Source organism: Rhipicephalus microplus, chromosome 4 (assembly GCF_043290135.1).
Source record: "Rhipicephalus microplus isolate Deutch F79 chromosome 4, USDA_Rmic, whole genome shotgun sequence".
Lineage (NCBI taxonomy): Eukaryota > Metazoa > Arthropoda > Arachnida > Ixodida > Ixodidae > Rhipicephalus > Rhipicephalus microplus.
This window is the reverse complement of record NC_134703.1, coordinates 121,132,678-121,154,758: the sequence shown is the minus strand read 5'-3', so window position 1 is coordinate 121,154,758 and position 22,081 is coordinate 121,132,678.

Sequence of the window (22,081 nt, the reverse complement as noted above, 5' to 3'; positions counted from 1 at the left end):
TCGCTTCAAGCCCGACTTCCTCGACTGACGATTGGATAGTCGAATACATGGCGTCGCGACACTCGCTGAAACGCGCAACGCACGACGACTGCAAACACCACCAGCCGACCACCATTCGCAGAACCTGCATCGACCACGTCTTAGCAAATTTCGACCTACGACCGCTGCAACCCGATCCACTCACTCTTCACTTTACCGTCCAAAAAGCCATCGTGCTCAAAGTTCGTCGCAATAAATAAACACCGCCCTTTCGCATACGTGTCGTACGTGTTCACTCATTTAACACCCCTCCTACAACCACGTTAACCAATTTAGCCAGCGACCCAAGTAAGTCGCAATTTAACACCCCATTTCACAACCACGTTAACCAATTTAGCCATCGACCCAAGTAAGTCGCACTTTAACACCCCGTTAACCAATTATTTGCTCCGCATCCTCCTCAGTGTTCCCCCGAGGGAAGCTGCGGGCAATTTTTTTCATTGACTATTGCACAACTATGAACGCTAAACCTTGAGCAACATTAGTAGGCTCTGCGGATGGGGTCGGCCATTTCAAGTACCCGGTGCCGTTAAGAGAGGACAAACAGACAAATGTACAGACAGACAGATCAAAACTTTTGCGTCGAAGGTCCCCAAGATAGACTATCGTCTTTAACAACACTCCGACGCGCGACATCGAATGTGGGACATCTGCGTTCTGAAAGCGAGGCGTTAACCACTCAGCCACCCTAGAGCACATTATTCACCGTGCAAGCAGCAAGCTATTTATATCTACCACTTACCACTGCTCACGAGCGTCTCGAGGTGGGGGGGGGGGGGATAGTGTTTTCAGAATTACCAGCAAGATGGCGCAATGATCGCGCGTCACATCACGCGGCGTCATCCACTCCAATCTCCTACGCGTACTTTGCCTGGCTTAGAGAAGGGGAGCGACGCTTCCTCACGCGCCCTTATCTCGCGGTGGTGAGGAAGGGAAGGTCGTACGCCTTGCCTGGCCTCGCGCTTTACCTGAAACGATTCTGCGGTAGTTACTGGGGGCACAAAGTCACTCCAATCATTGCAGTCTCTGTTAGCAAAAAGCACGTGCTTTTCAGACACAGCAAAGTAGGAAATGAGATGGTTATTCGCGCGCATCCGTACCTGTGAGTACGTTTTGTGCGTCATTTGTTAGTGAGGAACGCGGGGCATGTTTCGATCTGCTTTCGATTCTGCGCGTGACTTTTCAATGTGTTATATTTGCGTTCATTGCTTCGCCTTTCCGGGCCCCGCCATGGTGGTCTAGTGGCTAAGGTACTCGGCTGCTGACCCGCAGGTCGCGGGTTCGAATCTCGGCTGTGGCGGCTGCATTTCCGATGGAGGCGGAAACGTTGTAGGCCCGTGTACTCAGATTTGGGTGCACGTTAAAGAACCCCAGGTGGTCAAAATCTTCGGAGCCCTCCACTACAACGTCTCTCATAATCATATGGTTGTTTTGGGACGCTAAACCCCACTAATCAATCAATCAATTCGCCTTTCGGCAAAGCTGTGACTTTTCATTAGTATAAATCCTCTGGACTGCCTATCTCAATTCTTTTTAATATTATCAAGCCAGCGCCTTCTCTAAAAATAGAAGAGGCGCTGATCAAGCTCATAAAAAATAATGACACGATCAAGAAATAACATAGGAATGCTTACTACCATCTCGTTCGTCCATGAAATATTCACTCCCCAATTTGGCTCGTTTTTTTATGCGTGAGGCCAGAGCAAGAACTGCATAAGCGGTGAGTTAGGCGAGTTTTTTGCTTGAGATTTATTATGAAAGAAAGTTAGGTATCCAGATACGCACGCAGAAAGGAAGAACATGGCGGTGTTTGCGTTGTCTGCTTCCTTTTTTCTGTGAATGCTTCAGGAAGCATTACCTTCACCTTTTTGAAATGGCACACACGACCTTAAACGTGATAACTTTCACAACAAATTCTGTTTTCATATTACAACTGTGGCTGTTTCTGGCGCCGTAGTTGTATGGTTGTCTGCCCCCACCACCACCACCGGTGTCGTAATTAGTATATCACTCAACCATATTTCTTCATCGTCATCAGACACCGAACGAATAAAGTGCTTGTGATGCCCGGTGAATGCGCAACGGGTACCTCTCTTCTCCGAAGAAAAAAGGAATGCGGAGTGGTTGCTTCCCAATTTCATAAAAAATAATGATTTGTGGCGTAGTCGGTACCTTTGTACCGTATTTGGAATAGTAGCTACAAAAGAGTTTACAACTGCTTCTAGAAAAGCCTTTTTTGCAGCTTTCACAGTGACTGGGCTGTGCTGTACGCACAAGCAGACCTCTATCGAAGTCGTACACCCCTCTTTTGTTATTTACCGCTTTTCACCATCAACACCACTTCTTGTAGTTCAAAGACACATCGAGCCATGTCTGAGCGCGTTTAGAAGAGTGTTCCTCAATTCATACCTGTACATTTGGTAGCGTAGGTAAATGAAACAAAATCACAGGTAAAGGCATAAAAAATCCCACGACATCTCGTGAAGGGGTTCTCGCCAATCTCGTTATTCTAAATCAAGAAAAATACCCATATCCGCACGTGTTCTCCAATTTGTTTTTCTGAAACATACAACATCAAAACTAACACAAGTGACAGCAGCACGACATGCAAGAGACAAGATAATGCGTAGTTGACTTGGCTGGTCCGAACGCATGAAGAAAAGATAAGACATACACTGAAAACACAAACACCTACCCAGCTTGCAAGAGTGATCGTGAAGAATTTTTTTGAGAGTGAAGAAATGTAGAAGAGCCAATACAGGTATTAGACTTTCGTCGTCGCTCACCACTTCGGAGCTGCGAATTCAGAAGTTTGAAATAAACCGCAAATATTACGTACCTTTTTAGTGGCCAAGGTGCATGACCGATATTTGGGTGCACGGAGTAGCGAGCTGAACGGGAAGCTGCAGAATCTCGATTTCGTTGCTCTTAAAATGCAGTGATTTCGGCTATCTCGCTGCTTCGTGGAAGTGGCATTGTCACCCAAAAAAAAATCGTCATTACAAGCCAAGAGTGAGAACGTACCATCCTAAGGCCTCGGTTTTTCAAGAACTGAAAAACGTCACCAGAAAAGAAACACCAGAAACATGCGATGTCGCGGTAATTGCATAAACTGCCATGGAGCTCAATGTTTTAGCGTGTGTTACTGATCGAGCCAAAAAGCCGCACTTGTGTGAAGAGTCGGCCTGCATGGCGCTGGTCTCTTCGCAACATACTCAAGAATTTACTTTTAGAGACAAGCATTCTCCATGTATATTGATGAAAATCTGCATAAGAGAGCTCATTCACTGACGTAGCAGAATTTTTTCCTGTGTTTACGTGCTGTCGAAATGGGGCTTATTCACAAGAGCGCAATTTACTTTCCTGAAAATAAACAAACTCTCCCGCCACGTTTATTCTGTCGTTTTACTATATAAATTAAAAACTGGCCCTAAATTTTCAGACCCACTCGGTCTCTTTAGGGGATGATAAACAGGCCTCCGAAACTAGACAAAATTCTTAGTGATTGTATCCTCTCATCTGTCATTCTTACCGTCGTCCTTGTTGCTGCGTTTTCGCGTATGGTTCAGGAGGTCATGTATATGGACACTCAGCAGGATCCAAGTTGAGCTGTTAGTATTTCAAGCTGCTGTTTAGATATGCCAAGACTAAGAACTGCCTTTTCTTGCGTCTACTTTTCGTTACGGTCACTCGGGTGGCGTCGCATTGGAATTTTGCACGTGACTTTCAAAAGGGCGTTTAAAAATTTTGTATGTTATGTAGTTCATCTGTCAACACGCGCACCGAAAGTGTTGACGAGCAGTATACAACTTTTGACCACTTTTGACACTTTAAACTGGAAGGTGGTGCCGGTGGAAAATTTCTTCTGTGCGTTGTTGAACTACAAAAAAAAAAATCGCAGCGTGCGCGGTAAATAAAAGCCGAATTCTCCTGTCAATCATTCCCGATCAGCAACCATTGCACAGCATGTACATTGCACACTATCTGAGAAGAAACGGTTGCTAGGTTATACTCGCTGGGCGTAACCTCCTTGGTTTTGAAAAGGTTTAGCGAGTGTTGGGCCGCAGTGTGATGAATACAGTGAACTAGTATATACCGTGAACTCGAGGTGGTTAAAGGGGGCAAGTAGACACGAAGCGCAAGCCGTAAGAAAGTGTGCGTGTGCCACCTCTCGTTTAGTCCTTGGACTGTCCGCTGGATGGCGGGGCATATGCGGAATATATGATGAAAATATGCGAGATGGCGGTACTTCGAGTGTTGACTAGATAGACGAATGCACACACAGACAAATGTATGGACGGACGCATGGATGGCTGCACGGACAAATGGATGCATGAACGGACGCAGGGGCGGATGCATGGACGAACGAAGGGATGGACGCACGGATGGACGTGCAGACGCACGAACATGCACACGCACGGACGGGCAGATGGACGCACGGACGGTGACACAGACGGATGCATATATCATGAAAAGATGCGAGATGGTGGTACTTCGAGTGTTGACTAGATGGACGAATGGACACACAGACAGATGCACGGATGGCTGCACGGACAGATGGACGCATGGACGGATGCATGGATGAACGCAGGGACGGACGCACGGATGGACGGGCGGATGAATGCACGGATGGTCACACAGACAGACGCACGGACGGAAGGAAGCAAGAACGAATGGACGGACGGATGCTTCGCCCCACTCTCCATCATTCACCCCATGGATATGCTGCCATTTTTTAGTTATCCAGAGTAAGAAAAACTCCTATTCCACTTTCCAATAAAAGGAAAGCGCTTAAAGTTATATAAAGTTTTGTGCAGCTTAGAAGAAATTGTTTTCAATTATTAGGCCAGGCAAAGGGAACTGCAGTGTTGAAAATGAACGGGCTTCTTCGCTAAGGTATTCGTTCTCCCGCAATGCTCCTAGCGCTGGTGCACAAAAGCGGAAGCCGGCCAGCACCTCAGTTAGAAAAAGGCGAAGTTGTTTCAAACTGACGTGCTGGACGGCTTCTGGTTCCGTGCACCAGCGTGACCTGGAGCATCAGCGGATAGCGAATGCCTTAACGAGTATCCCGCTCATTTTCAACAGTTTTCTCCCATTTGTATGGCCATATAATTCAAATACGATTTCTTCAAAGCTACACACCACGTTACAGGAGTTGGTCGTTAACTTTAAGAGCTTTTGTTTTAGCAAAAAGAAAATAAAAGAGTTTTTCCTAACTCTGACACAACTAAAAAAAGCTTTCCGCTTGAGCGTTAGAGAGTGATAATTGTAGTAACAGGAAGTGTCTTGGGGAGCAACACGTACTGCTGCTTTTGCTGCTCACAATTTTGCGTATCGATGACAGCGCCGCACCCGGTCCTGGCGGTGAGCTCCGAAACACTTGAGAAGAGACGCGGGAGAGGTCGCACGTGAGTGAGTGCGTTTCGCCGAAATGGGCGCGCGTGCGACACGCGCGACACGCGTTCTGCAGTCGGTGTGGCGAACTTGGGCGCCGTGCTGTCAGCTTGGCGCGCTAAAGCGAGACGCTCGCTGTGCAAAGTTGCCCTACCGCGATAGAACAAGCGGCCCCACGGAAGCGTCGCCGATGTCCGGAGTATTCTGTTGTGGGTTTCCACAACAAGGCAGCTCTCCATGCTCTCTACGTGTAAAGCTGTATCAGTTATTCAGCAAGTCATAGCCGGCGAACACAGTCGCGTTCGCAAAAGATAGAGCAAGCATGACACGAGAGTCGAAAAAAAAGGCAAGCACTTCAACTTGACTCGCTGTGGTTAAACGTAGCTTGCTGCTTCATGGTGACGTCAGCGGGTCGTACGCGGCAACGCGGGCATATGTAGGGTTTAACGTCCCGAAACCACCATTAGATTGTGAGAGACGCCGCAGTGGAGGGCTCGGGAAATTTCGACCACCTCGGGTTCTTTAAGGTCCACCCAATTCTGAGCACAAGGGCCTACAACATTTCCGGCGTCATCGAAAATGCAGCCGGCGCATCCGGTCTTCGATCCCGCGACATGCGGGTCAGCATCCATGTATCTTAGCCCATATACCACCGCGGTGGGGCGAATGCCCGAATTAGAATATCCCAATTTCAATGAAGGTAGTCCTAGTTGTCGATACGTCAATCTGGTGCTGAGGTGGATTCGTCATCACGTCTGCATGTACCTGACGCTTCAAGTTTTCATTAGCTCCTATTACTAGCGAAACAGTAGCTAGAACTCTGTAGTTTTAACCGGAGGTAAGAATAGAAAAAAATACTTCATCTGTACAACATTTTCGCAGCATAGGCTGCATGAAGAAGACTATTGCAGTATATGAAAATATTAAAAGAAGACGACTTACGAAACATATTATCACGACAACAGGTTCCAAAGACTCCAAACTTGTGATCACAATACATATAGATAAATTCAGGACGAAAAATGTACAAGGTACTGTTGAGTCCTGATAAACTAGTGCAAATTCCCAAAAAACATTATTGAACACTGCGTAATTAAAATCGGTATAACACGAATTTAAAACACGTGCCCGAACCTACTGTTAAATGTTTACTGAACATTGACATAAAAGAGCTTGCACAATGTACATTAGTCTTTGTAAGGTACAGCGCATAGCGCCTGCCAATTGGAAAGGTGCTTGTGTCGGTGAAGCTTTCGCCTGTGGCTGCCTTCTCTGTATTGGGTAGCATGCTTCGAAGCACGAGCAATGGTGTGCGTGAAAGCTTTTCGATATTGCTAAGCATCAACTAAGTTATCTCAAGAATATGCGCTGTAACGTGCGAGCCGTTTCTAGTAGGTAGCGAGCTTTGAAACACGGAGCCGTTGTGATAATCACATGCTCTGACATACGATGGCAATGTACGCTTGTACTACGCAATATTACTGTGTGGTATTACATGTTGTACTGTAGGATATTTTTGCTTGTAAAGCATTAACCCTATTTTCACTGCATTTGCAAGCAGGGACACTTATTTTGTATTTTTTAACAGACGCCCGACAGCAGTTGGTTCTGCATTACGGTCTTGCACTTGCGTTGTGCACAGACTGTGCAGTCCCCCGAGAAAAAAAAAATTACCCCCGTATCAGCACGTTACACTGCAAATGTCGTCGAAAGACGATAATATTGCGTCTGGAGAGAATGAACAAAAAGTTTATTTGATGTTCTGAGGAAAAACTTTGGTGAATGGTATTCTGGAGGCGCTGCGTTAGAGTGCCTCGAGCGTGCAGCCGAGGTGAACAAGCGCATCAAGTCACGTCACACGTGAGACATGAGTGCTATCTGGCAGTTATCCCAGAAAACGGGGTGCGCGCAGTGCGCGCCCGTCTCTGATGTGATAAGGTGTAGAATTCAAGGCGACGGGTAGGTGCCACAACCATCTCGTGTTAGCAAAGCGTTGGAAACACTTTACGTTTCGTGCAATTTTTGCATGTCCAGTGCTGCGTTTTATAGGCTACCATCCTTCAATTTACTTACGTATGCCTTTTCTAGTAAAAGATACAGAGAGAGAGATAAAGATGCAAGAAATGGCAGGGAGGTTAGCCAGACGCACATCCGGTTTGCTACCCTGCACTGGGGAAGGGATAAAGGGAAGAAAAGAGGTTGCAGAGAGATGAGAAGGTACACACAATCACGAGCACACTCGGGAGCACACACAGTCTACAGGTGGTCGCTCAGGTTTGTTGACTTTAGGTAAAGTAGCAGTGCTTTAATTGCTTTCTGCGCAACTGAGGCAGATGCCCAAGGTCCTAGTATCTTCTGCACACAAAATGGTCCGGGGTCAAGTATTCAACACCATCAGGAGATGGCATCGCTGTGTGTCGTAGCAAGCGCAGCGGCACAGGACGTGTTCGATGGTCTCTTCAGCTCCGCAGTAGTCGCATGTAGGAGTGTCTGCCATACCAATGCGAAAGGAGTACACCTTTGTAAATTCAACACCCAACCAAAGGCGGCATAACAGTGTCGCATCGAAGCGGGAAAGATGTGATGGTAGCTTTAGCTTGAGCGAAGGATCCAGTTCATAAAATTGACACCTTTGGAAGCTGGTAGACGACCAGAACGTGCGTGTGAGATCTCAAGCAGGCAGGTAAAGTTGTCTTGCTGCATCATTCCTTGATAGAGGAATCGGGACTAAACGGGTTCCTTCATGGGCTGAGCGGGCTGCATCATCGGCTAATTGATTTCCGGTAATACCGATATGTCCAGGCAGCCATTGATATATAATATCATGCCCTCGTGCTAGAGCTTCATGATGGCAATGTCTTATTTCTTGTACCAATTGTTTATGACTCCTCCTACGCATGGCAGACTGCAAATTCTGAAGCGCTGCCTTCGAATCACATAATATGACCCATTTTCCTTTACGAGATATTGTAAAGCAGCCCTTATAGGAGCAAGTTATGATGCCGTAGATATAGTCATATGCGACAACTTAAACTTGATTGTCATTGCTGCAGCCGGAATTACAGCGGCACCTGAGGAGCTGCTGGACGAGACGGACCCATCAGTGTATATCTGCGTTCAGTCTAAGTACAACTCATGTAATAATATCAGTGTTGCTTGCTTCAATGCTACTTTGGAGTGATTGCTTTTTTTTTGATTCTGGGAATTTCTAGACGTAATTTAGGCTGGTCGAGGCACCACAAAGGACATGCCATTCTCGCCGCTGGCGTAAATCCTGATGGAATGCTGTTGAGGTGCTTGGCTATGACGTCTGAAAACGTAGCACGTGGTCTTCTGGAAGGTAGAAGGGCCAAGTAGTGGGCGGGGACACGGCAAGCATGTCGAATGTGCACTCTGAGGCAATCCACAACTCTATATGTCCTGACCGGATGGTCTTTGGCAAGCATGATTGTGGCATACGTAGAAGCGCATCGGGGCAGTCCTAAGGAGATACGCAGTGTCTGACTCTGCAAACTCTCCAATGAATGAGTATTGGATTTGCAAGCGTTAGTGAGTACCGGCAAGCTGTAGCGCAATAGACCCAGAAATAGGGCCCTGTACAGCTGTAGCATGGAGGCCACAGAAGTTCCCCATGCTTTCCCGCACATGAATTTCATTATATGCACAATAGATAGCAGTCTATTCTTCAAGTACGCACAATGTGGGCTCCACGAAAGACTTCTGTCAATTATTATGCCCAAGAAACGATGCGTCCGTGCATATTTGACACTCTGCCCATTGATGTAAACAGGGTATGGCGTCATTGGTTTGCGTGTATATGCCATCAACGCGCACTTCACAGTTGATATAGTTAGGCCTTGTTTCTGAAGGTAGGCTGTTGTGAGGGTTGCTGCCCGCTGTATTCGTGCATGCTCCTGAGGGCGAGTAACTGCAGCACTCCAGAGGCAAATATCATCGGCGTATATGGATAGGCACACCGACTTTGGCAGAACCTTCACCAGACCAATGAGGGCAACATTGAACAATGTGGGGCTTAAAACACCTCCCTGAGGTACTCCGCAGTAGGTGTAATGTTCAGCAGTTGTACCCTCATATGTTTGCACAAAGAAACCCCTGCCAGTTATATAATCTTTTATCCATTGAAACATTCGTCCACCAATGCCCATTGCTGCGAGAGAAGTGAGGATGGCATCGTGAGCTACATTACCATATGCACCCTTCATGTCAAGAAAGAGTGCCACTGATATGCGCTTGCGACTTTTTTCTTCTTGAACAACTGTCGATAACTCAAGGATACAGTCGATGGAGGAGCGGCCCCGACGAAAGCCTGCCATGCAACAAGGGTATTCGGTGTATCGTTCCAAGTACCACTCGAGACGAAATAGAACCACTCTTTCCATCACTTTTCCGGGGCAGCTTGCGAGGGCAATAGGGCGATACGCTGTCAAGTCCAATGGTAATATTCCCGATTTCAAAAGTGGTATTAATTGACTCAATTTCCATTCTCGGGGAACACTGCCACTGAGCCAGGAGTTCTTGAAGCATGTTAAAAGTTCTTTTCTGGCTTTTTGTCAAAGGTGTCCCAACGCACTATAAGTAATACCATCAGGACCTGGCGATGACATGCGCTTAGAAGCGACTAACGCACCTTCCAGTTCTTCCATGGTGAACGGAATGTCCATGTCTGGTAATCGCGTCTCAGGAACGATCACGGCGTCGATGCTCTCGTTCACAATTGTCCCGGCAACTCTCGTGCAAAATTCTTCAGCCACCTCGAGTTCTGTTTTTCCCTGATGGAGTGCCAAAGCTTTAAAAGGGTGCCGTTGTTGTGGAAAGGAGCGAAGACCACGAACTGTTCTCCAGATATATGACAGGGGTTTATGAGGGTCTAGAGATTCGCAGAATGCTTTCCAGCGTTCGCTCTCCAGTTTGTAAATGCGTCGTTGAATCTTTTTCTGGAGCTGCCTTGCTTCCCTCAGATCGTAAATTGATCTTGTGCGTCTGTATCGTCGTTCTGCACGCCTTCGTATAGCTCGTAATTTTTCCAGTTCGATGTCAAACTGTGTTACTTTAGACGAAAATGGTAATTTACATTTGGACGCTTGCATCGCTTCCACTATGGTATTTTCCAGGCTGCAGGCGAGGCCTTCTTGGCAAGCGTTCTCAACACGCGATGCAAACATCGACCAGTCAGTGCCAATTGCAACACCGGAAGAGAAATGTTTTATGATACCATCGATCGTCACGTAGGTGGGTATGTGATCACTCCCATGAGTCTCAATATCGCAAAACCATTTAACTTGGTGAGAGAAGCACCGTGACACCAATGTCAGGTCAAGGCAACTGCCATACGTGAGACCCCGCAGATATGTGGGGGTACCATCGTTCATGATGGAAAGGTCATAATCAGAAGCGAATGTAACAATGTTCCGGCCCCTGGCATTCATCCTAGTGCTCCTCCAAAGCTTGTGATGGGCGTTGAAGTCACCGGTGATGATCCAAGGCCCATCGGTCCTCATTAAGATGTTGTAGCGACGAGAGAAGAGACGTGAGATGACGTCGAAGGCGGCCGATGGGGCCGTGCCGATCTCGCCACTTTATTCCAGGCCTGAAGCGAAGCCACGTCGGCTACCAGCGTCCGCCACGCCAGGCGTGTCAGCTCGTTCTAATTCTCGCGCAGCTCGAGCTAGCGCCAGCTGCGCGAGAGACGCGGCGCGGTGATGGAAAAAATGATGATGGTGATGATGGCACTACAGGGCTCCCCCCCTAGCGCTTTGCGCGATTTCAAGGCATATGAAAAAAAGAAAGAGCGTGACAAATGCTATGTACATGAACGGCAGTCCATAAAGTGTTCATTTGGAAAGTCCAGGTTGTCAACGTTGATGAGCCATCGGTAAGCAGCGGGTCTCTGGCGGGCGACACTGGGAATGGCGCAGCGGACGAAGGAGGAAGTGCCGGGTCGCTGTGGTAGCCGACAAGCGGGTCTCACGGTGACTTGGCCGGACAGGCCGAGAGTGGTCCGTGTGTCGCGAGGTCTTTCTGCCAACGTCGGCAGAGGGCCGGCAGTGCGGGCCCTGACGTTGGGTTCGACGCAACACAGACCTCAATGTCGAGCGGCGTCTGACGTGCCGGCATAGACAGACGTGCCGACGCCCGCAGGAACGTGTCCTAACAATACCACCAAGTGCGCGGTGGGCAGTCGGGCACACGACCAGTGGTGGGACACCGCGTCGGATGGGCCGAGTAGGCGCCTGCGCCGTCTTCAGGGCCGTGACTGCAACTCGTGGCTGCGTAGCAGGGCGGCTCAAAAGTGGCCTCAATGTGTGACGCCAAGCACGCCGTCGTCGCCGACGTAGGGCAACGGGTGGCCGACACGCATGAGGCATGAGCGCCGTCGCGTTTGTGACACACGAGCTGGCATTGTGGACCCACGTCTGGCCGTTGCCGTCCGGAGGCAAATGCTCCGGGGAATGGCGGCGGTGGAACCCAGCCAGCGTGGGCTCGCTCGGAGCACTGGACGGGACATCTGTGCTCGTGCAATGACCTCCGGCAGTCCGCGCATGAGGGCCGGCGTGCAGGTCTGCACAGTTGATGGCCGCCTCCAGCCAACACCCCCCAGACTGCCCCACCGCAGGCGCTGCATGCCCGGTGAGCCCCGTCCGAAGCGGACTGGGCACGTCGTCCTCAAGCGCGTCAGTCACAGTCGCAGCGTCTTGGAAGCCTGCCCGTGGTTGATGGCTGGCGGCCTCAACCTCAGCTGCGGGAAACTGCGAGGACGATGGTGGTCGTTGCCGGCAGGACGTGCAGAACACTGAGGCTGGTCGACAGTCGCCTTCAGACATCGGGGAGGGTGAAGGCTCCGCAACCGGAAGGTGAATAGCGGGCGTGACAATGCCCATCGTCGTGGTAGCCACCAGGGCGTTCGGCGAAGTTGCCGTCGTGGAACCTGACGTGTCAGCCGTGCCGTGAGCCATGTAGGCCGGCCGACACGAGCCGGTGGAGGGAGACGCCGTCGGGGAAGCCAGGTTGTGGTCAGATGAGACTTCCGGGCCGGAGGGTACCGATGATGGCACTACAATGTCTTTTAATCTGTCGCAGTCAAATCGCGATGACGGAGATATATGTCCACCAATAAGCGTGAACGGAACTGCATTCTTCTTTACACGAAGACACACGTACTGATTGTCGTCATTTGAACTTATTGGGTGCGAAAGATAAGTCAAGTCTGTGCAAATGTAAACAATTACTTTCCTTCGTTCCTGGCAAGCGGCTGAACAAAAAACTTCGCAACCGGACAATCTATAAGGCGTTGATACGTTTGGTTCACATATGACAAGTACAGGGAATCGATTGGCCCGAACAAATTGGCGAAAGTCCGAGATACGGGACTTCATCCATCTGGCATTCCACTGAAAAATCGACGCACTTTTAACTTCAGTGCGGGAGATGAGATTTTGTTGAGCCATTGTGCTTATACGACGTTAGCAAGAACTGGATTCAGTGCATCCAGTATTTGCAGTGCACTCTTAGCAGACGGAGATTGTATGCTGCTCAGTAGCGTGCGAATCGTGGCAATTAATGATTGCACGATTTCAGTCACTTGCCTGTCTTGGTTGGAAAGATCTCAAACCGGGATCGCGGACTGGCCGTCATGAAACTCCTTCGGTTCGCTTGATGCTGCGTCCCTTTGAAGTGCAGGCCACTCTGTCGCAGTTAGGGTATGCTCACTGGCTTTGTTCTTTACAGCCTTTCCCACGGCATGTGGTCTGGGAGGCAAAGAAGGTGGTACTGATGAGGGATCTGGCAAACGTGTTGAGGAGGTAGCGGGCGTCCTTGAAGACCGACGTCGACGTGAACGACGCCTTCTGACTTTAGCTGCGGTTTCTCGATGAGATGAGTCATCGCGCACCATCTCCTTCAAGATTGCAATTTCCTTCTGAATCCGCGGGCAGTCCTTCGATGTGACTTCATGGGATCCATTGAAATTAGAGCATTTCTTGACAGTTGCGACGCACTTATCCGCTTCATGGGGCTCGGCGCAGTGGTGGCATACCACCGATTTCTCGCAGACGCTGCTCACATGTCCAAGTTTCATGCATTTACGGCACTGGAGAGGCTTTGGAATGAAAGGCCGCACAGCATGTCTTAAGTACCCCACCTTTACATGAGATGGGAGTGATGTGCTCTTAAACGCAATCTTCACACAGCGAGACTTGCCTAGCCGGGTGACATCAACAATTGGAGTATCAGTTGTTGACTTGACAAGAAATTGTAAGTCATTATTTGAAATAGCCACATCTATGTCGTAGATCACGCCGGTTACTACATCACATCCCAAGGAAACATGAGAGCGCACCTGGTTGCCGTCCAAGTCAGTTACACTGCGCAGAACGCCCAACGGACTTGCGTGCAAAACGTCCACCGCCAGTATATTTTTTCTGGCGTTCACTCTTATGTCCGTGATCCCATTTGGCACGAGCGTTTCCAGAGACCTCGACACAGGCTGTCGGTTAAGGCGTTTCATACTGACGGTAGGAAGTGCAGGCAGAAACAGGATGGTATAAGTGTTCGATTTTGGCGCTTCACTTACAGTTTGAATAGTTGAGGATGAGGATGTCCTCATGTTCCTCCTCTTCGCTTTGCGGCTCAGCACAGGTTGGAAACTGTCATCTGAAAAGTCCTCACTGCTGAGATGGTAAGCATGAGTATCTTCACTGTCGCCTTCACTCGCTTGTCCCATCCGCTTCCTGGAGGCGGCCGCCGCTGACGCCGCTGGTGCCGGCAGGCGCCCGGGGTGGTCTACATCCATCCCCTCCAAGGAAGCAGCGCAAACTGATCAACAGACTTAAATTACAACTGAAATACACCAAAGTTAGCAGAAGTAGCTCCTATTCAAAACACACTTCTTCGTCTTCAAATACATAATAATGACGTGTTGTTATGGTGCCTCAGATATGCGCTATAATAGCTTTTTAATTGACATTCGCACAAGTATGAACGCTGAACCTTCAACAGTATTGGTGGGCACTGGGGGTGGGGGCGGCGGTTTGAAGTATCGTTTGGTCAATTTCATGCCGTTCAGGGTACCGTTAAGGGTGGACAAATAGACGAACGTACCGACAGACAGACAGACCAAATTTTTTTCGTCCAAGGTCCCCAAGAAACACTATCAGCTTTAAAAAAGCAGATCCAAGGGCACTTCTTCTAGAGATATGTCGGAAAAAGTAACGCTGGAATTCCAACGCCGATGCCGAAATTGAAGCGGAGCCGGGCTCCTTAACCCTGTTACTATGAAATGACAGGCTGTAGAAAAAAACACTTTGCGTAACTCATTTTCAGTTCACGTTAAAGTTTAGTAACAGCAACATGCTTAACACAGAAACATCATAGTTTTCCTATTTTAGGTGTACCTGTATTCAAAGTGTGACAAAAAACAGCCTCTAACATAAACATCCCTACGCCAAGCTCTACTCACGTTGTTGAATGCGTTCATTCATAAGAACACAACACTCATTCTTTACAGTACATCAATAGACCGTGAGTAACGAGATTATTCGCTTCATTCGCTGTTCTTTTGGGAATAAAAATGGTGGACTCATTCATTGCAACGCGATATTGGTAAGTAGCTTTTTTCGCCGAAATTATGGCGCAGGGGTCGTATTGATTGGTTGTGAGCAAAAAATACCCTCTAGTCCATAACCAAAGGATTGAGAAAGATGTAAATGCATTGAAGTCAGTGAGCATTTTCCCAGTTTCTGTGCTGTGCTCCAGTCGCTGGGGCGCCCACAATCTGCGACCTGCCGCTTCGCGATCGTGAGTGTTTTGCCAGCTTTCGAGGTGCGCTGAAGTCACTGGGGCCCCAGTAACGCACGATGTGGTAAATAACAGTCAGATTTTTCGAGCAGTCGTGGTGTGTCCGAGTCACTAGAGTGAGCTTTTCCGATTGACTCCTCCGCTAATAAGCCAGAAAGCATGTGGTTACGAGGCAGTGGGCATGGCTCCGCCGTCGTAGAAGCATCGATGAAGAAGAAGCGGATTCGGGCGTGAGATCACAGCAGTCCTGGGGTGTCACACCTACCTGTAAATATTGCAATTATTCTCGTTTCTCTCTTCCGTGTATTTGTAATCCCTGAGACAAATTGGTGGACGTGCTGGGTAACGAAGCGCCATACAACGGAGCTCCACAGTGGTCGTCAAAGCGGAGTTTCCGTGATGGAACACGGGACTGATCCCACAGCCACCTTTCCATCGGCCTCGGCGACGCCTGCACCATCCACGGCAACGCCTCCACCGGCCCCACCCCCACCCACGTACGTGCTGATGCATCCAAAACATCCAGGAACGTTCTGCGGTACGGATGAAGTTGATGTTGACGACTGGACAGCTGACTACGAATGTACCAGTGCGCTGAACCAGCATGACCCGACTATCATGCTGGCCAACGCGCTGTTTTACCTGAAAGTCACGGCCAAAGTCTGGTACGATAACCATGAGGAGGAGATCGCTAGTTGGGACACATTCAAGGAGAAGCTTCGCTCCTTATTTAGGGAGCCCATCGGTCGAAAGGCGGCTGCAAAGAAGGAGTTGTCTATACGTGCTCAGACGTCCACAGAGCCGTATATCTCGTATATACAAAACGTGCTGGCTCTGTGTCGCAAATTCGACAACGACATGTCGGAGTCAGATAAGGTTGGCCACGTCCTCAAGGGGATAGCGGACGATGTGTTCAACCTGCTAATGTGCCGGAACTGCGCGACCGTAGAAGAAATTATTCAGGAATGCCGGCGTTTTCAACAGGCCAAAAGCAGGCGTATTTCAAGATCATTCACTCGACTGCTGAACACTGCTGGGACGTCCTCCTGCGAAGATGGACTGACCTCTCATGGGCAGTCTTCACCGGCGTCTGAAATTACGCGAATCGTCCGGCGGGAAATCGAAGCAAGTACACCTGCTCGTCCCACCAATGGCCACGTCGATTCGCAAGGACCTCAGGTTTGCCTGGTACAGTCGCTTGTGCGGGAAGAACTCAGCAATTTGGGCTTCGTTGTCTGTGCCGTTGCTCAGTCTCTACCAATTGGTTTGCGTTCAAGGTTGCCGCCTCGCCCAAGGTCACCGCCCCAGGAACGGCCTTTTCCACGCTCTCGCCATACGGCCGAATGGCGAACGGCGTATGATCGGCCGATCTGCTTTAATGGCCGCCGCATAGGGCACGTCACACGGTATTGCCGCAATCATTGGTCTTCGTCCCGAACACAATATAACAATGCTCGTCGCGCCGACAGCTACCGCCTTTTCCAGCCTCCTGCACCGGTCGCCGACAGCTACCGCCGCCTTCCACCCTTCGATGCCCCTCATACGCAGCACAGCTGCTCACCTTCGCCTCGACGTAATCAGTCTCGTTCGCCCCCTGCACGTCACCCATCGTCCCCTGCTCCTCTATGACGACGCCCGACCTCCCCGCTCAATTCGTATGAGGGAAACTAAGTGGTGCAGCTCTTAGAGGTGAAGCTGCATCCTCGATACCTATCTCAAATCCTCTCCTTGTACTGCCGACACGACGAAATTCGTTCGACGTTGACGTTGACGGCCTGACTGTTTGTGCACTTATTGACACCGGGGCGCATATTTCTGTGATGAGTGCCCGACTTCGCCGCCGCCTGAAGAAATTTCTCTCACCGGCTGCTTCTGGCATTATTCGCGTCGCCAACAGAAGAAGTCTTGCCATCACAGGAATGTGCACAGCATGCATTACAATCGCCGATAACCCCACATCTGTTCTCTTTGCAGTTATTGAGTAGTGCCCCAATGACCTGATTCTTAGATTGGGTTTCTTGTCCGCTCATGCTGCTCTCATCGATTGTGCGACCGGCGTTCTCGAACTTGAACTGCCTCAACTTGGGGCTGTGTTGTCCTCACCATCACACCACTTGTCCGCTGTTGATTATGTTCTGCTGTTACCACAAGCCACCACGTTTGTGGCCTTAACGTTATCATCAGATCTTCCTGACGGTGACTACACAGTGTCTTCATTAGTGAATGTGCTCTTGGCGCGAAGTGTTGCTGTGCCGCATACCATCGTGACTATCGTGGACCACTACGTTCAGCTTCCGCTTCTCAACTTTAGTAGTTAGACCCAAGTTCTCCGCAAGGTATTTAGTAAGACCATGTTTCCCCACTCGATGCATGTAACATCGTGGCATTGGGCCCTGAAGACTGCTCACCTTTTAGTGCAGCCTGCCGAGCAAACACACCTACCGATGAAATCACGATGATGATTACCCCTGATCTTCTGCCCTGTCAGGCTGCGCAACTCCACCACGTTTTGAACACCTACCGAAATATTTTTGGCATTGATGAACGCCCTTTAGGTCAAACGTCCGTCATGCGTCATCAAATACATACCGGTGATGCTAGTCCTGTTAGACGGCGACCATATCGTGTTTCCCAGTCCGAACGCCAGGTCATACAACGAGAAGTCGAGAAGATGCTCTCCAAAGGAGTCATACAGGTCTCTTCCAGTCAATGGGCGTCACCTGTTGTTTTAGTCAAAAAGAAGAATGGCAGTTGGAAATTTAGCGTTGACTACCGTGCCTTGAACAAGATAACCCGCAAAGACGTATATCCGCTGCCACGAATCAACGACGCCGTTGACTGCCTTCATGGCGCGCGATACTTCTCATCTATAAATCTGCGTTCGGGCTATTGACAAATTTTTGTCGACGACTTAGACCGCGAAAAAAACTGTCTTTGTCAAACCGGATGGCCTTTATCAGTTCAAGGTTATGCCTTTTGGGCTGTGCAACGGTCCGGCAGCGTTCGGACGCATGATGGACTCTCCCCTCCGTGGTTTTAAATGGTCCATCTGCTTCTGCTGCCTCGACAATGTGATTGTTTTTTCACCAACGTTTGAAAGCCACATAACTCGTTTGTCGACCATTCTAGCCGTTTTTCGTTAAGCGCCACTCCAGATGAACTCGACAAAGTGCAATTTCGGCCAACGAGAAATCATGGTCCTTTGCCATCGTGTAAGTGCTGCTGGCGTCCAACCGGACCCTGACAAAATTAGCGATGTCAAGAACTTTCCTCTGCCTTCTACTACCAAAGATGTTCATTGTTTTGTGGGTCAAGTCACAATGGTCACGGTCGGATGCGATCCAATGAGTCCTCTGGTGATGTGCAATAACTTACCGTAGCGGGACAGTGCTTGTGCGTGGACTTTGCTGGGGACATGGCCCGGCAGGAACAGGACAGTTACCTGGGTGACTTAAGGTACTAGGCGTACGATGGCGACGCGCACTCCTCGGAAGGTAAGGTGTGACGCGTCCATGATTTGAGCCAGGGCGGCTTCGCTGTTTATGGTAACTTGTTGATTCTGGCCTTCAAAGTGCTGGACACAGTATATTTCTTCGATTCCTTCTATTGAAGACGTCGCGTTAACTACGTCTCCAGGACTTGCCCCCTCAGGAACGACAATATCGAAGGCTGCTTTCGATTTGATAGTGGACTGCAAAGAGAACCAAAGCTTAGTTGCTACCGCTAAGATGTGTATTCCTTAAAGGTTTCAATCATTACTCAGGTTAGAAGGTAGATTAAGTGATTTTATATTTTCAATATTTGTGTTGACGTTAACACAAATAACTAAGAAAACAGTCCTTTAGTGTTCCTTTACATCCTTTAAGCTAGCATCTATTCATCTCCTTTCATCAATTCATTCATTCATTCATTCATTATTTATTTATACATTCGTCTCATCTACGGAAGAGATATAGAATCTGAAGCTTACTTCTAACGCTCACCTCCCGCTGGTTGAAGCAAAAGCTTAGAAATACGTCCTCTTCAAGGAACTCACAACCAGCACTACATAACGACAAGCACAAGTCCACGATATCAAATGCACGTACTTCGTCAGCGGACAATTGGAACTCGCTTAACTGGCAGTCATTGACTAATATTTTGAGTGAGCCACTTCTGAGCAAGTAAAGTAAATTTGCACACATGACAGGAAAGATATATTGTATATAAATGCGGCAAACAAAACTTTTCTTCAGAAACTAAAGGCTGTCACCATTCTGGCAAGCACCTCATGCGCTCGTTTCTTGCTCACAGGAAAGCGACAATGGCTGGCGTTACAAACGGCGTGGACATAGAAATTATTGAAGCTTATCTTCTTCGACTTCTAACGTTGACCGTCAAAACAATGAATGTCCATAGTTTTGGGTAGTCTTGCTGCATCAAACAAGAGTTTATTCTAAAACTCTGCCCAACCTTGTAAAAATTGGAAACGCCAGATATTATGTGCGCCCTTACGTGTCGTGACCTTTGTAATGTCAAAAATTCCGCAAGCTGGGACACGGCGCCGTGCAAGGAAGCACGGCGTGCAAACTTTATATTATTTGCCAGTGGTGCGGCGGGCCTCATAAGTTGACAACTTGAATGTCGCTGCTTCATTTAAATACCCAAATTGCCCTGGTGCACGTGAGGTGACACTGAAGGATTGCCGTTTACAGAAAATGCGTTTCGTGCGAAAGGTGAATAGGACCACTTGATACCCAAAGAAGCTGTCTCATCTATTTGTCATCATGAACGCAATCCAAACGCAGGCGCTAACGGAACCTCATTGGCTATAAGACGGTGAGATTGTCTAAAGCACAAGATGTAATCATGTTTAGGCAACAAAAGTTCGCAATGACCAACTCGAGTGCACTACATCCAAGGGATTCACAACGTGTATCAGAACAAGTGATGCACGCCGATGTGTCTGATGCTGAGTGGACTTCTTTACCGTCAGGAGAAATAGAAAAGACCACATCGAATGCTGCAACTCCAAAGACGGCTCATAACGATAAGCAAAAATTTGAAACGACTCAGAGTACATTGAAGATTCTGCTGAAGTTCACTCGCTCAATTCTTTGCGGACTGGAAACACCGGGCACGAAGGCAGCAGTTCTGGTCCTCAACGTGCTGGAACGACTCTTGGTAGAGCTTTCTAGGAAAAGAATGGCTAATTTAATCGAAAAGAGAGTCCATTTATCTGCTATGATGCAGTGGTATGCGCGAGGTGGAATTCATTGGTTCGCTAGCATCTCGCTTCACTCATCTAAACTATACGTAAATAAGCTTTCAATTACTGAGCTTTATACTGAGCTTTGAGACTTTAAATGTACCCTTGTATCAGGTTACAGTGTGTTGTATTGTAGTGGCATCCTAATTATTAAACATCTCCACGAATTGAATGATGACGAGCGGGCAACCCTATGTCCTACGGTTTATAACATGTACGTTGAATTCGCCGACTAGTGTAATGGGTTTGTGCTCATAGGTGATATACACTGTCCGTGAAAATTGTGATTGTTTTTCTTTTGCAAACTTTTTTTATATTCAAATACACCATATGCTCTCATATTGCAATAGTCTTCTCAACTACTTGACAGTGGGAAGTGAGCGACGACAACGAAGCTAGGCTTTCAGGTCCATAACGAAACCATAAAACCACCGATTAGTATAAAGAGTGTGTGCTTCTAGATGTTTTTATATTGATCTGTCGAATTATAATTGACATTTGTCTATTAATAGACCTATTTTGTTTCACATTCACTAATTTCCACAAATGAATACCGCGGAAGGATAAGGCTCATCCTTCAGGTCCTTCGCATCTAAAAATTCTTGATTTTAATTCCTTTATTTGAGAAGCGGGACCAAAACAAGCTTGGCCTATAGGCATAACTTACATACCGCTCCTTTATTTTAAATGCGAAGCATTTTTAGCGAACTTCGGCGCTTTTGAGCGTATCTATCTATCTATCTATCTATCTATCTATCTATCTATCTATCTATCTATCTATTTATCTATCTATCTATCTATCTATCTATCTATCTATCTATCTATCTATCTATCTATCTATCTATCTATCTATCTATCTATCTATCTATCTATCTATCTATCTATCCGCCCACGACGTTTAGCTCTCCTCGCCGTATGGATAAGGGTATCGATATCATACTTGGTCTCACATAACATGTTTATATGACGAGCATATTGAACTAGTCATCGCACGAAAAGCATGACATGTATGTCACGAAAGTCATGATTTACATTTCATGGTCTTGCTGCTCTTGCAAGTGGTTTTGTTCACATGACATGTTCCAAACTGGTATGGTACTGCATAATTGCATAGCGAACACAAGAGACAGACCCTAACATGAAAATCATGACATGCGTGTCATGTACCAACATGACTACATGCCACACTTATGATGCGCTCTCCACCATTTCGCCAGCGTCACATATACTAAATTTGGTATTACGGTAGGTGAATGAATGACGAAGGTATATACCTGGTGAATATATGATAAACGTGAGATGCTTGTCATGTAACAACATGACTACATGCTACGCTCATGTTGTGCTCACGGCCGCTCCACTAGCTTCACATGTGCCAAACTCGGATTACGCGACGCGAACGTAGTCCGGAACTCAGTATATTCTATCGCCTACGGCAGAAGGAAGCCATGGTAACTGAGAACGCCAGAGCATCAAAGGAAGCCCAGTCACAAGCGAAAGACCTTCTGAGCTTCTGAGGTCGTCTGTTCGTTTCGCGTAATACCGAGTTTGCTACATGTGAAACTAGTGAAACGGCCACGAGCGCTT